The sequence below is a fragment of the Trichosurus vulpecula genome, chromosome 4, assembly GCF_011100635.1.
Source record: "Trichosurus vulpecula isolate mTriVul1 chromosome 4, mTriVul1.pri, whole genome shotgun sequence".
In the NCBI taxonomy this organism is placed as follows: Eukaryota; Metazoa; Chordata; class Mammalia; order Diprotodontia; family Phalangeridae; genus Trichosurus; species Trichosurus vulpecula.
In genome coordinates, this window is record NC_050576.1 from 108,793,718 (window position 1) to 108,805,809 (window position 12,092).

Genomic DNA, 12,092 nt, shown 5'->3' on the forward strand with positions numbered 1-12,092 from the left:
GCTTTTTTTAAACCCCAAACTCTGTAGAAATATGAGCTGTCATTATTTGTAATTCATATAATCCTCCTCATAATCTCGGTCCCCGTCTATCTCCGCGTTCACAGGGAGTATTTAGGGAACTCATTTTATGGTTTAAACATTCTCTATTATAGATGAAAGAACCACAAATCAAATAGGAAAAGATTTAATTAATACAATAAAGCAATTTACAGGGAAACCAATAGGCAATAGATTTATTTCCAGCCCCTATCTCCACAAACAAACAGTGGGTTCACCTCCTAAAGGTCCTAGTGGGAAAAAAACAAAAATCCCAAAAGGAAACATACACAAAAGTGGGGAAGGTATACTGCCTGTGTGTGTGCTGGGGTGGGGGTGAGAAAAAAATCAGTCATTCTCCCTTCTCTCAACTTGATCTCAGTAGCCAACAAAGGAGATCATTGGAGGCTTCTTAAATGCAGGAATTTTCTTTCTTTCCAAAAACAGATTTTTGTCGATATATTTTTTCTAGGTTTTCCCCTCTATCTCTTCTCCTCTTGCTTCCAAAGGGCCTTCCCTTATGACAAATAATTTTTGGAGAAGAAGAAGGAGGAGGATGAAGAGAAAAAGGAGGAGAAGGAGGAGGAGGAAGAGGAGGAGGAGGAGGAGGAGGAGGAAAAGGGAGGAAGAGGAGAAAAAAAGGCACAAGAACAAAATCCAGCAAAAATAATCAATATGGAAAAACAAGTCTGATATGTAATGTTTACTATCTGTGGCAATCCTCTCCATAATAATAGTTATTGTTTGGTTATTTTCCAGCTGTTTCCAACTCTTCATCTGAGGTTTTTTTGGCAAAGATATTAGAGTAATTTGCCATTTCCTTCTCCAGCTCATTTTACAGATAAGGAAACTGAGGCAAACAGGGTTAAGTGATTTGCCCAGGGTCACATAGCTAGAAAGTATTTGAAGCTGCATTTGAACACAGGAAGAGGAGTCTTCTTGGCTCCAGGCCCTGAGCTGTAGCCACTGCACCACCTAGCTGCCCTAAAGATAATAACGGTGCTTCACAAATATCTCTTTTTATATTTACAACTATGCTGGGAGGTCGGCCCTATTATTACTCTCATTTTACAGATGCAGAAACTGACATAGGATTGGGTTAAGTGATTTACCCAAGGTGACACATCTGATAAGTACTTGTGCCTGGATTTTGAACACAGACCCCCCCCCCCCCCACCCCGCCCTTACTCCAGGTCCAATGTTCCATCCTCTGCCGGTTATGTCTGCCGATCATAAAGGAGAGTCAAGTTCCCTGGAGCTAGGCAAGAGATAGTCCTGTTCCAGTGACTATACATCACCAAAGGGTTCCAAGACCTCTCTCCCACTGCCACCTATATGCCGAGCCCATGCACTAAATGCTGGGGACACCAAGATATGATACCTGTTCTCAAAGAGATCATATTCTAATGGGGAGAGATAATATGCAAAGATCTATGTATAATATATAAGATATATACAGAAAGCATTAAAGGGAATCTCAGAGGGAAAGCACCATTAGTGTGGTGGCGGTGGGGAGCTTGAAAAGGCTTCTTGAAGAAGGTGGAATTTGAGCAGAATCTTGAAACAAACCAGGGAAACTAGCAAGTAGAAGTGAGGATGGAGGGCATTCCAGCCATGGGGCACAGTCAGGACAAAGGCACTGAGTCAGGAGAAGGAGTATTGTATGAAGAACAGTGAGAAGACCAGTGTAACTGGATTCTAGAGTATGTAGATGGGTGTAAAGTAGAAAAAATTGGAAAGGTAGGAAGGGGCCAGATTGTGAAGGGCTTTAAAAGCCAGAGAATTTTTAAAAAAAATATTGGATCCTGGAGATGAAAGAGAATCATTGGAGTTTATTAAATGGAAGATGATATAGGTAGATGCTTTAGGAAGATCACCTTAGCAGCTGAGTGGAAGATGGACTAGAATGGAGAGAGACCCGAGGCAGGGAGACAATTACCAATAACCACAAGGCTATTGCAAATGTCCAGGCATGAGACGATGAGGGCCTGAGCCAGGATGGCTTCAGTATGAGTGAAGAAAAGGGAACATGCGCAAGAGATGTGAAAGTAAACGTGATAAGACATGGCGATAGATTGGATACGTGTCCTGAGTGGGAGTAGGGACTCAAGGAAGACACCAAGGCTATGAGCCCAGGTGACTGGGAAGTTAGTGGTGCTCTTGACAGTAAAGAAAGTTCAGAAGAAAGGGAGACTTGGGGGAAAAGAAAATGAGTTCTGTTTCTGACATGTTGAATTTGAAACCTTTCCAGTACCTCCAGTTTGAGATGTCCAAGAGAGAGGCAGGCAGGCAGGAGACAAGCATTTATGAAGTGCCTACTATGTACCAGACACTGCGCTAAGCAGCGTCAAAGGCTGTAGAGACGTCAAACGAAGGATGTGGTTTGAGAACAGATCATTAGAAATGCTGATCAAGAAGTCATTGGTAACCTTGGAGAGAACAATTTCATCTGAATTGTGAGGTTAGAAACCAGACTGCAAAAGGTTAGAATTAAGAGGGATGAGAAGAAGTGGAGGCATTGAGTCTGACTGGCTTTTTCAGGAAGTTAGGAAGCAGAGTAGAGGAATAGGACAATAGTGGGGATGACTGGGGTCGGTGAGAGAGCGTTTTGTTTTTTTTAAGGAGATGAAGTGAGTCTGTAGACAGTAGGAAAGGGAGTAGTAGATGGGGAAGAGACTGAAGATTAGTTACAGAGTAAGGATGATAGTGGGGGCAATCTACTAGGGAAGACAGGATGGGATGGGACCAAAGGTGCATATGGGGGGTTTGCCTTGGCAAGGAGAAGGGCTCCCTCTTCATATGAGATAGGGGTGAAGGAGGAGGTAGTGGAGGAAAACATATGAATGATGAGAGATGAGAGATGAGGAGGGGAGAAGAGGGAGCTCTTTGAGCATAGTCTCCATTGTTTCCTCAGTAAAGTATGATACACAGAGCTGAACTAAAGGAGTGAAGAGAGGGGGTGCCATGCAATGCTAAAAGAGGGATGAAAAGTTTTGAAATAACTGGTGTGATAAGTAGGATAGTGCGTGGATGTATAAAACAATTGCCCTGCTGCAGTAAAGGGCAAGTTGAGATTATGTAACGTCAATTTATAGTAGACCTGGTCAGTATGATTTTCTCCAGCTCCATTCAGAAGCACGTGAATTGAAAGGAAGGCCCTGGATGTTGGAAGGGATCCAAGATTGGGATGTGGGAAGACACGATCAGCGCTAGGAAAAGGGGACAAAAGACTTGATTGTAGAAGACAGGGAAGAACTGATTCGATTCCCCAAGAGGTGGTGCTAGTGAAAGGAGGAAGATATAGCCGGTGTAGGGGGTAATAGCCTGGGAAAGAACTGAGTGTTGGAGGGATTAGAAGTCACATTAAGGATGAAGAGTAGGATTAAGGGTTGCAAGGCAAAGGGAAAGATGGAATGAGAAAATGTGACTAGATGAAGTAATGTCAGAATTCATGAACATGGAAGTGGAACATTTGTGGGCGATGGATGGCAAGGTCAAGGCTACGACCATCCTGTGCATGGCTGGAGGAGAGTGGAGGAACAAATACAGAAAGGGAAATGATTGGAGAGCCATGGGGAGGAGACTGTGGAAAGTAATGTCAGAATGGAAAGGACCTTAGACACTTGTAGTCTGAAAGCTAAATGGACCATTGGTGAGTCTTCTTACCATCATGGTGGGGGGAAAAGAAAGAAAGAATATCTACCAACATCTACCAACCTACAATGCAGGTCACCATCAACATAAGCTCTCCACGTGGTGAGGAGGGATTGTCCTTCAGTCTAGTAATTGAAAAGATGGATAAAACTGAAGGCTTGAGTCAGTCTTTTTCTCCAATCCCTAGGGCTGATAACCATCCTCAATATCTCCTTTTTTTTTTTAAACCAAAGCCCAGTCTAGTCCTACTTCTTCAACCCTCTCTTCTACCTTGGGGGAAGAGAAAGGAATTAACATTAATCTAGTGTTTACAATGTGCCTGGCACTGTGCTAATTACAACAAATATTATCTCATGTAATCATCACAATAACCCTGAGAAGTAGATGTTATTATTACCCCCATTTTACAGTTAAGAAAACTGAGGCAAACAAAGGTTAAGTGATTTTTCAAGGTTCACGCAGCTCGTGTCTGGGGCCAAATTTGAACTCAGAAAGATGAGTCTTCCTGACTTCAGGCCCAGCACTCTGTCCTTTGTGCCACCTGGCTGTCCCCACTGTACCACCAAACTGCCTCTTAAATTCTTCCCTATCCCTAATCAAGGACAGAACCCTCCAGGATTCAGGATAACACGGATCCATTAATTATTACTCTTTGGGTACAGTTTTATAATCAGTTCCAAATCTCCTTAAGCATGTTGTTATCTAGTCCCCATCTCTCCATCTAATCCACAAGAACATCCCAAAAGATTATGTCGGATGCCCTCCTATAATGCAGATATACTAGATTTGTGTTATTGTCTTGACCTACCAATGTAGTAACTGTCAAAAAAGAAAGAAAAAAGAGCATTATGTTAACTTGTTGTGTCAAGAGCCTATTTTCGTCAGTTCAAAGCAACCCCTTCTTCCTTTTCTAAGTACTCACAAACCATCCTTTTAATTAGATATCCCACATTTTTGCTAGGAATAGAAGTCAGGCTCCCTGCTCTATACTTTAAAGAATTCACCTTTTTGAAAACTGGGACAACCCTGGGCTGTCTTGAGACCTGTGGCACCTCTCCTTATTTACACGGGCTTTTCAAAGATCACTAAGGGTGACTCAGTACCCACCTCCTGCCAGCTCTTTCAATACCTTGGAATGTAATTCATCTAGGGCTGGTGACATCAGCTCCTGGAGGTACACGCTTATCATGTCTTCATTTATCTGGAGTTGCAATTCTGTGTTAATCTTTTGTTATTGTTGTCCCTTACTTTCCAGTATGAATATCACCCACCTTAGGAGAGAAAGCAGAAGCAAAATGGGAGTTGAGTAGTTTTGTCTTCTTCCCACTGGGGTTCCAACGGCTCAGACCTCTGTCCCCTCTCCCAAACACAAGCTTCTTCAAAGGCTCTTTTATTTTTCTACACTAAATATTTGTATCATTTGCTGCTTTATCGGCCTTAATGTTATCCTCATAGCAAAACACTGTGGAGAGAGAACTGGATTTAGCCAGGGCACGTGGGTTTGAATCCTTATTCAAATCTTACTAGCTGGAGACAATGAGCAGGTCACTTAATCAAAACGAAGAGAATTATACTGACACTATTGGGCTCAAGATAGAACTCTGGCAGGATTGAGCCAGGAATCCATGAGTTCAAGTGCCACTTGGCCCAAGTGTGACCTTGGGCAGCTAGGTAGAACAGCAAATAACGCTCCAGGCCCAGGGTCAGGAAGACCTGAGTTCAAATCCTACCTCAGGCACTTACTGGCTGTCTGACCCTGGGTAACTCCATTTGCCTCTCTCTCTCCATCTGTCAAACTGGGATAACAATAGCACCTACCTCCCAGGGTTATTGTGATGATCAAATAAGATAATAATTGTGAAACACTTAGCACTCTACCCGACATATAATAAGAGCTACATAAATGTTGGCTATCGTTATTATTATGATGGGGGCAGCTAGGTGGTGCAGTGAGTAGAACACCTGCCCTGGAGTCAGGAAGACCTGAGTTCAAATCCGGCCTCACACACTTGACACACTTACTAGCTGTGTGACCTTGGGCAAGTCACTTAACCCCAATTGCCCTGCCTTTGCCCCTCAAAGAAAAGAGAAATCCATTATCCATTATCATTATGGTTCTCGGCAATTCTCTGTGAGTATAAGAAGCAGAGGAGGTACAGACCTACCTTGGTAGAAGGATTGTCCTCCTCTAGGAGTTCCTTATGCCAATGAAATCTCAGGCCCAGCCTCTCTGCCTGTCCTATTCCATACCTCACAGGGTTGTTATGGGGGGAAATGTTTTATAAATGTGACTTATCATTCTCCTTTAAGGTCCAGTTCCAATGCCACCTTCTCCAGGGAGCCTTCTTTGATTTCCACCTTCCCCACCAGTAATAATGATTTCACCTTGTAGCTTCAAATAGCACCTTATCAGCAACTCTTTAAAGCACTTAGCTCATAGGTGATCACCTTTGAACTGGGAGAGGTCTCAAAAATCATCTAGTTCAAGCCCCCTCATTTTGTTGTTTTGTCCTTTCAGTCACATCTGACTCTTCATGACTGCATTTGTTGGCAGATATACTGGAGCAGTTCACCATTTCCTTCATCAGCTCATTTTACAGATGAGGAAACTGAGGCAAACAGAGTTAAATGACTTGTCTAGGGTCACATAGCCACTAAGTGTCTGAGGCTAGATTTGAACTCAGGAAGATGAGTCACTTTACACCTGAAGAAACTGAGGCCCGAGGTGGGGTGGGGTTAGTAATCTGCTCAAGGTCACACAGCCAGTAAGCTTCCAAAGTGGCATCTGAACCCAGATCCAATGACTGGCTTTGGGTTTTCTGTTTGTTTTTCCTACTGTATCATATCTGTGTGTTCTTTTGTATTGTAAATGTTTGTGCTCGATGCCAAAGGCCGTATTTTTCATTCAGCTTCATGGGTGACCTTGACCAAAAAATAACTAGGGTTGGCTCATCTTTGGGAAATTGTGCAGTGCTTACTCCAATGACAGCTGCTTCATGGCTCATCAGCTTATCTCTTAACGCCAACATTTTCCCCAGATCAACTCAATTGGACAAGGCCTTAGAGGGGTCAGTTCCACTTGGAGGTAGGCGTGACCATGGTAATGTAATCACAGAATTTTTTTTGGGTGGGGAGGGATACTGAAAGGTATGAAACATATATATGCTTTAAAATATATTTCCAAAAATGGCACTTGTTTGTATTCTTTCAAGTTCATCTTCATTTTCCCAACAAAAAGATCCACTCACAGAGTCATACTATTAGAGCTGGAAGGGTCCTTAGAGATCTTTTCTTCCATTCCTCCCCTTCTACAGATGAGAAGACTCAAGTTCAGAGAGGTTAAGATATTTGCCCAAAGTCACACAGATAACCAAACACTAATTGGAGCTGAGGTCCTCCGATTGCAAATCCAAGGCCCGTTTCACTCAATGACACTACCTCCACACCCTAATGATTATTTTCTTCATTTTCATATTCCTCCGTCTCCACTCAAATTAGTGTCTCACACAATGCCTGGAAGTTCTCCGTTGAGTTTAACCTAAATCCCTCCTGCTGAAGTCTCACCACGTTTCCCCTGTGTCAGCCTTCAGTGGAATCGGAGAACGGCAGGGTTTTCCCTTGATATGGAGAATGGCCTGGGGCTCTGGCAGGTGCCACTCTTTTCTGGTAAAGAGATAACTCAGAGGAAGTCATGCTCAACATATGTTGCGGAGGTGGAGGTAGGGTTGGGATAGTTGTTAATAATTTTATTTTGGCACCAAGGGAGCTCCTGTTGGCATGGCTCAGTATGCACCTGTCAGCTAAAGAACTCAAAGTAGTTTCTACTTTTGTCTTCTTGCCTGCCAGCTGTCTGGTGGTTAAGATGGGGACCCTGAGGCTCAGTTGTTATTATTCTGGGTTGTTTTCAGTCATGTTCGACTCTTCATGGCCCCATTAGGGGTTTTCTTGGCAGAGATGTTGGAGTAGTTCTCCATTTCCTTCTCCAACTCATTTTACAGATGAAGAAACTGAAGCAAACAGGGTGAAGTGACTTGACCAGGGTCACACAGCTACTAAGTGTCTGAGGCCAGATTTGAACTCCTGAAGATGAGTCTTTTTGATTCCAAGCTCAGGGTTCTGGTCATTGTACCACCTAGCTGTCTTTGAGTCTCCATAGTCAATTGTAATAGAACCTAGAGGCTGTGAATCCCAGACCACTATTGGGTCAATTCCTGGGACCATTATATGTTTCTAGTCCTGATCATAGAATGGCATTCCACTCTTCTCTAGTAGTAGGTACCAAGGCTCGGGACTTCGGTGTTATTTTGTCACTGTTCTATCGGTATATTGTGTGACCTCGACAAATCCTATAACTTCTCTGAGGCTCCTCATTTTGAAAAAAAAGATTGATTCCTTTTGTTCATCTGTTACAATCACTTTTAGGTACACCCCTCCTCAAGGCTTCCTTCCTTGTAACAAAGAGAAACAGTTAAATAAAACTCATTGACACAATGACTGTAGTATATGTAATGTCCCTCATCCATAGTCCCCAAACTCTCTGTCAAAAGGAGAGAGGAGTGCTTCATTATCTATTCTCCTGAGTAACACTGGTCATTAGAATTATTTGAGTGCCACCTCCCTACTCCAAAACACATAAATAAATAATTATATATTTATATATACACACATGTATACATATATATGTGCATATACCATATATGTATATGTGTATAGATACACATGTATGTGTGTGTACATGTGTGTATGTATTTCCCCACACCTAGAAGCTCAAAATGCTGCCTGAGAAGAATGGTTAAGTGCCCAAGCTAGTGGTTAATTACTGTGAGTCCATAATCTGTTTTCCTTCCTGACAATAAGATTTCTGCTCTGACATCTTTGCCCTGAAGTCAAAAGCTGGGTCAGAACATACAGTCTGAGTACAAGGGAACGATTGTGGGTGTGCAAGTCAACAAGGGCAGTGTGGTAAACTGGCGATCACATGAGCAGCTGGACTACTGTTTGGAAGCTGAGGGAGCTCAGGCTAGAGAGAGGAAATGGAAGCCAAGATGGCCCTTTTAACCAGACCTTCTATTTCTGTCTCCTCTCCTTGACATCTGGAGACTGGAACTTCTATCCCCACACTCTACCGGCACCTACAATGTGAGACAAGTCAACAGTCAACAAGCATTTACTATGTGCCTGGCACAGTGCTAAGTGCAGGGGCTACAAAGCAATGCAAAAACCACAGTGCCTGTTTTCAATTCTAGTGGGGAAAATATACAAATAACTATGTACATACAAAATACATAAATTGTAAATGAAGGGAATCTCAGAGAGAAGGATTCTCAGAGAATCCTTGAGGATTAGGTCTAGGAAAGGGAATACACTGGGAAAGGCCTCTTTCAGAAGGTAGGATTTGAGCTTGATTATAAGATTGGGTCTTAGAGGAGGCTGGGAACCAGAGGAAGAGGCGAAGAGAGAGAATTCCAGGGGGTAAGGGGGCAACCAGTGAAAAGTCACAGAGCTGGGAGATGGAGTATTGTGCAGGAAGAATAAGAAAGCCAGGATTACTGGATCATAGAGTATACTGGGAAGAATAGAGCATAGGAAGACTGGAAAGGTTGGAAGGGCCCAGATTGTGAAGGGCTTTAAATGTCAAACAGAATTTTGTAAAGTGCTTCAAAAGCTGCATGAAAACTTTGGACTCCTTCTGTAAATTTGATCCTAGAGGTAATAGGAAGCCAGTAGAATTTACTCAGAAGGCGGGTGACATGGGCAGACCTGTGCTTTAAGAAGATCACTTTAGCAGCTGAATGGGAGATAGATGGGTCAAGAGGACCAGTTAGAAGGCTATTGCTATAGACCATTTAAGGGGTGATAAGGGATTAGAGTAGGGTGGTAACCCTGTGAAGGGGTCATCATTGGAGATATGACATAAAGGTAGAAACTAGATTTGGCAGTAGGTTGGAAATAAGGGGTGAGTCCAAGTGAGCAGAAGATGACCTTAGGAGAATGGTGGTTCCCTAGACAGTAATGGTGAAGTTGGAAAGAGGCAGGATTTAGGCGTGGTGGTGGGAATATACTTGGTCAGGTCAATGGATAGCCAGGAAGTTCAAAGGTTCTGACCGTTACTATTTTCTTGAACCTAAAAGGGAAAAATCTTGATGTTTCTCCACCACGGCTGCTATCCATTCTCCCCTTCTTGGGAGTCCTTTTTCTACCCTTGGGCTGGGCACAGATATTCCAGATTCCATTGTGTAGGAGAAAGAGCATTGGTTTTATGGTCAGAAGACCTTGTTTGCACTCCCAGCCCTGATACTTACTAGATATATAAGCTTTCCATATCTGTACAGTGATGGAGTTTAAGCTTCTTCTCCTGTGATGACTGAAGGAACCAACCAACCCTACTCAGGCGAAATTCAGATCTCTGTCTCATTCAAAGAGACTGTAGCACCCCTATCCTTGCTTACTTTTGACACTTATCTTTGGCTCCCCTTCTGCCCTGCCTATTACCCTCTGTGTTAGTTCTAGCCATTCCCACCAGAGCTCCCCCAATCCACATTCCCATTCTCTCCCACTGCTGAAGCCTTCCTTTTATGAAACCCCAATTGACAACCTTTCAAAAATGGTGTTTCATTTCCTCTTTCCTTTTGCAAACAGTATAGGGATGGGGAGGGCAGTGGTGGCTGCCTGAAGGTCATCCCCTGAGAAGCTCAGATGAATGGCCTCCCCTGAGCCCTACGTGAGGGACCTTTCACTAGTGGGCTTGTTAAGGAGTCTGCTTGAGCAGGCTTGCCGAATCCATCAGCAGAGGTTTAGTTAGGGACACCTCTAGAGTCTATTTCCTGAGGCTTTAGGGTTCCAAAGGCAGAAGGAGTGAAGCTCTGGTGTTTAGGGAGAGACCCCAAAGGTCAGTGGGAGAGACAGAGAGGGGTAATAGCAGCTGTTCTGCTATGAATTGGACTAGATGACCAGAGTCCCCTTCCAAGTCCGACATTATGACTTCTTTACCATCTCTGTTCACACATCTCAGAACCCCAACAATCATGATGCTCAAAATTCTCTTGCCTTTGTGTCTTTGCCATGTATATTATAGGTAATATTAACTCACATTTCTATAGTACTTTAAGGTCTGCAGAGTACTTTCTTCGTAATTACTCTATGAATTAGCTCATATAATCATCATCTCTATCCTACAGATGCGGAAACTGAGGCTTAAAGTACCCATGGCCATACACATAATATATGTCAGAACTAGGATTCAGATTTACTCTAAACCTCAAACTCTGCTATACCTAATGCCAACCTGCCTACACAACAGGCCTGTGGGCGGCTTGCAACCCCACCAAAGAATTTTTGGTGGCCTGAGAACCATGTAGAGGATGTAGAAGAAAGTAAAGATGTAACAGGTGCTTTGTCCATGCCCCGCTTAACTCACCTTCCACTAGTCACTATCGTGCCCAGCATGTAACTTGGCAGGTGGGTTGCCACTGTGCACTCTCTCCTGTTTATCATGTTAACCTCAGCAACCATCGTTAGTCTGTCTCTATTCTGAAAGGAGTAAGAGAGGTATCTTTTTGCTGTGTTTTTGGTTGTTACCAGCGATGAACAGGGACAAAGTGAGTGCAGCAAAGTAATTTTTTTTAACATTAACATGATTTCATGATAAATAGAAATCTTAAGTAATTGATAGTAATTGAAATTTCCCTTCCTTTTATATGGTTTATTTGCAAAATAGCTTAATCATTAATTACTTTACTTGGAAAGTGATCCACTAAAAACCTATCTGTGGCCTGAAGAAATTAAATCTCTTTTTAATTTTGGCCCCTACCTACTGCCAAGTTGTGCCAGTCTGCTTTATATGATCAGTTCAGGAGAAGCTGGGGTGGGGGGGTTCCCTCTGTTAATCCACCCATGGGGTTTATTTATTTTGGTAAAAACCCAACTTCTCATTCACTTCTCCATCTCCTGGGGGAGGCGGGATGATTGTCATATTGTGAATACCCCAGCAGTTATTTGCTGCCTGGTACACTCAATCCAGGGGCAGCTAGGTAGGACAGCACATAGTGTGCTTGACCTGGAGTCAGGAAGGCTCATCTTTCTGATTTCCAACCTGGCCTCAGACACTTACTGGCTGTGTGACCCTGAACGAGTCATTTAACCCTGTTTGCCTCAGTTTCCTCATCTATAAAACGAGCTAGAGAAGAATATAGCAAACCATTCCAGTATCTTTGCCAAGAAAACCCCAAAAGGGGTCACAAAGAGTTGAACATGACTGAAAAATGACTGAACACCACACTGTGTCCCTTCAAAAATATTTTTTTAGTTGTGTGAATAAGAAGCAGTAGAGGTAAGGGGTCCTGGCCTAGCAGTCAGGATGCCTGGCTTAACTTCTGGCTCTGTTGCCACTGGAATTAAGCCTT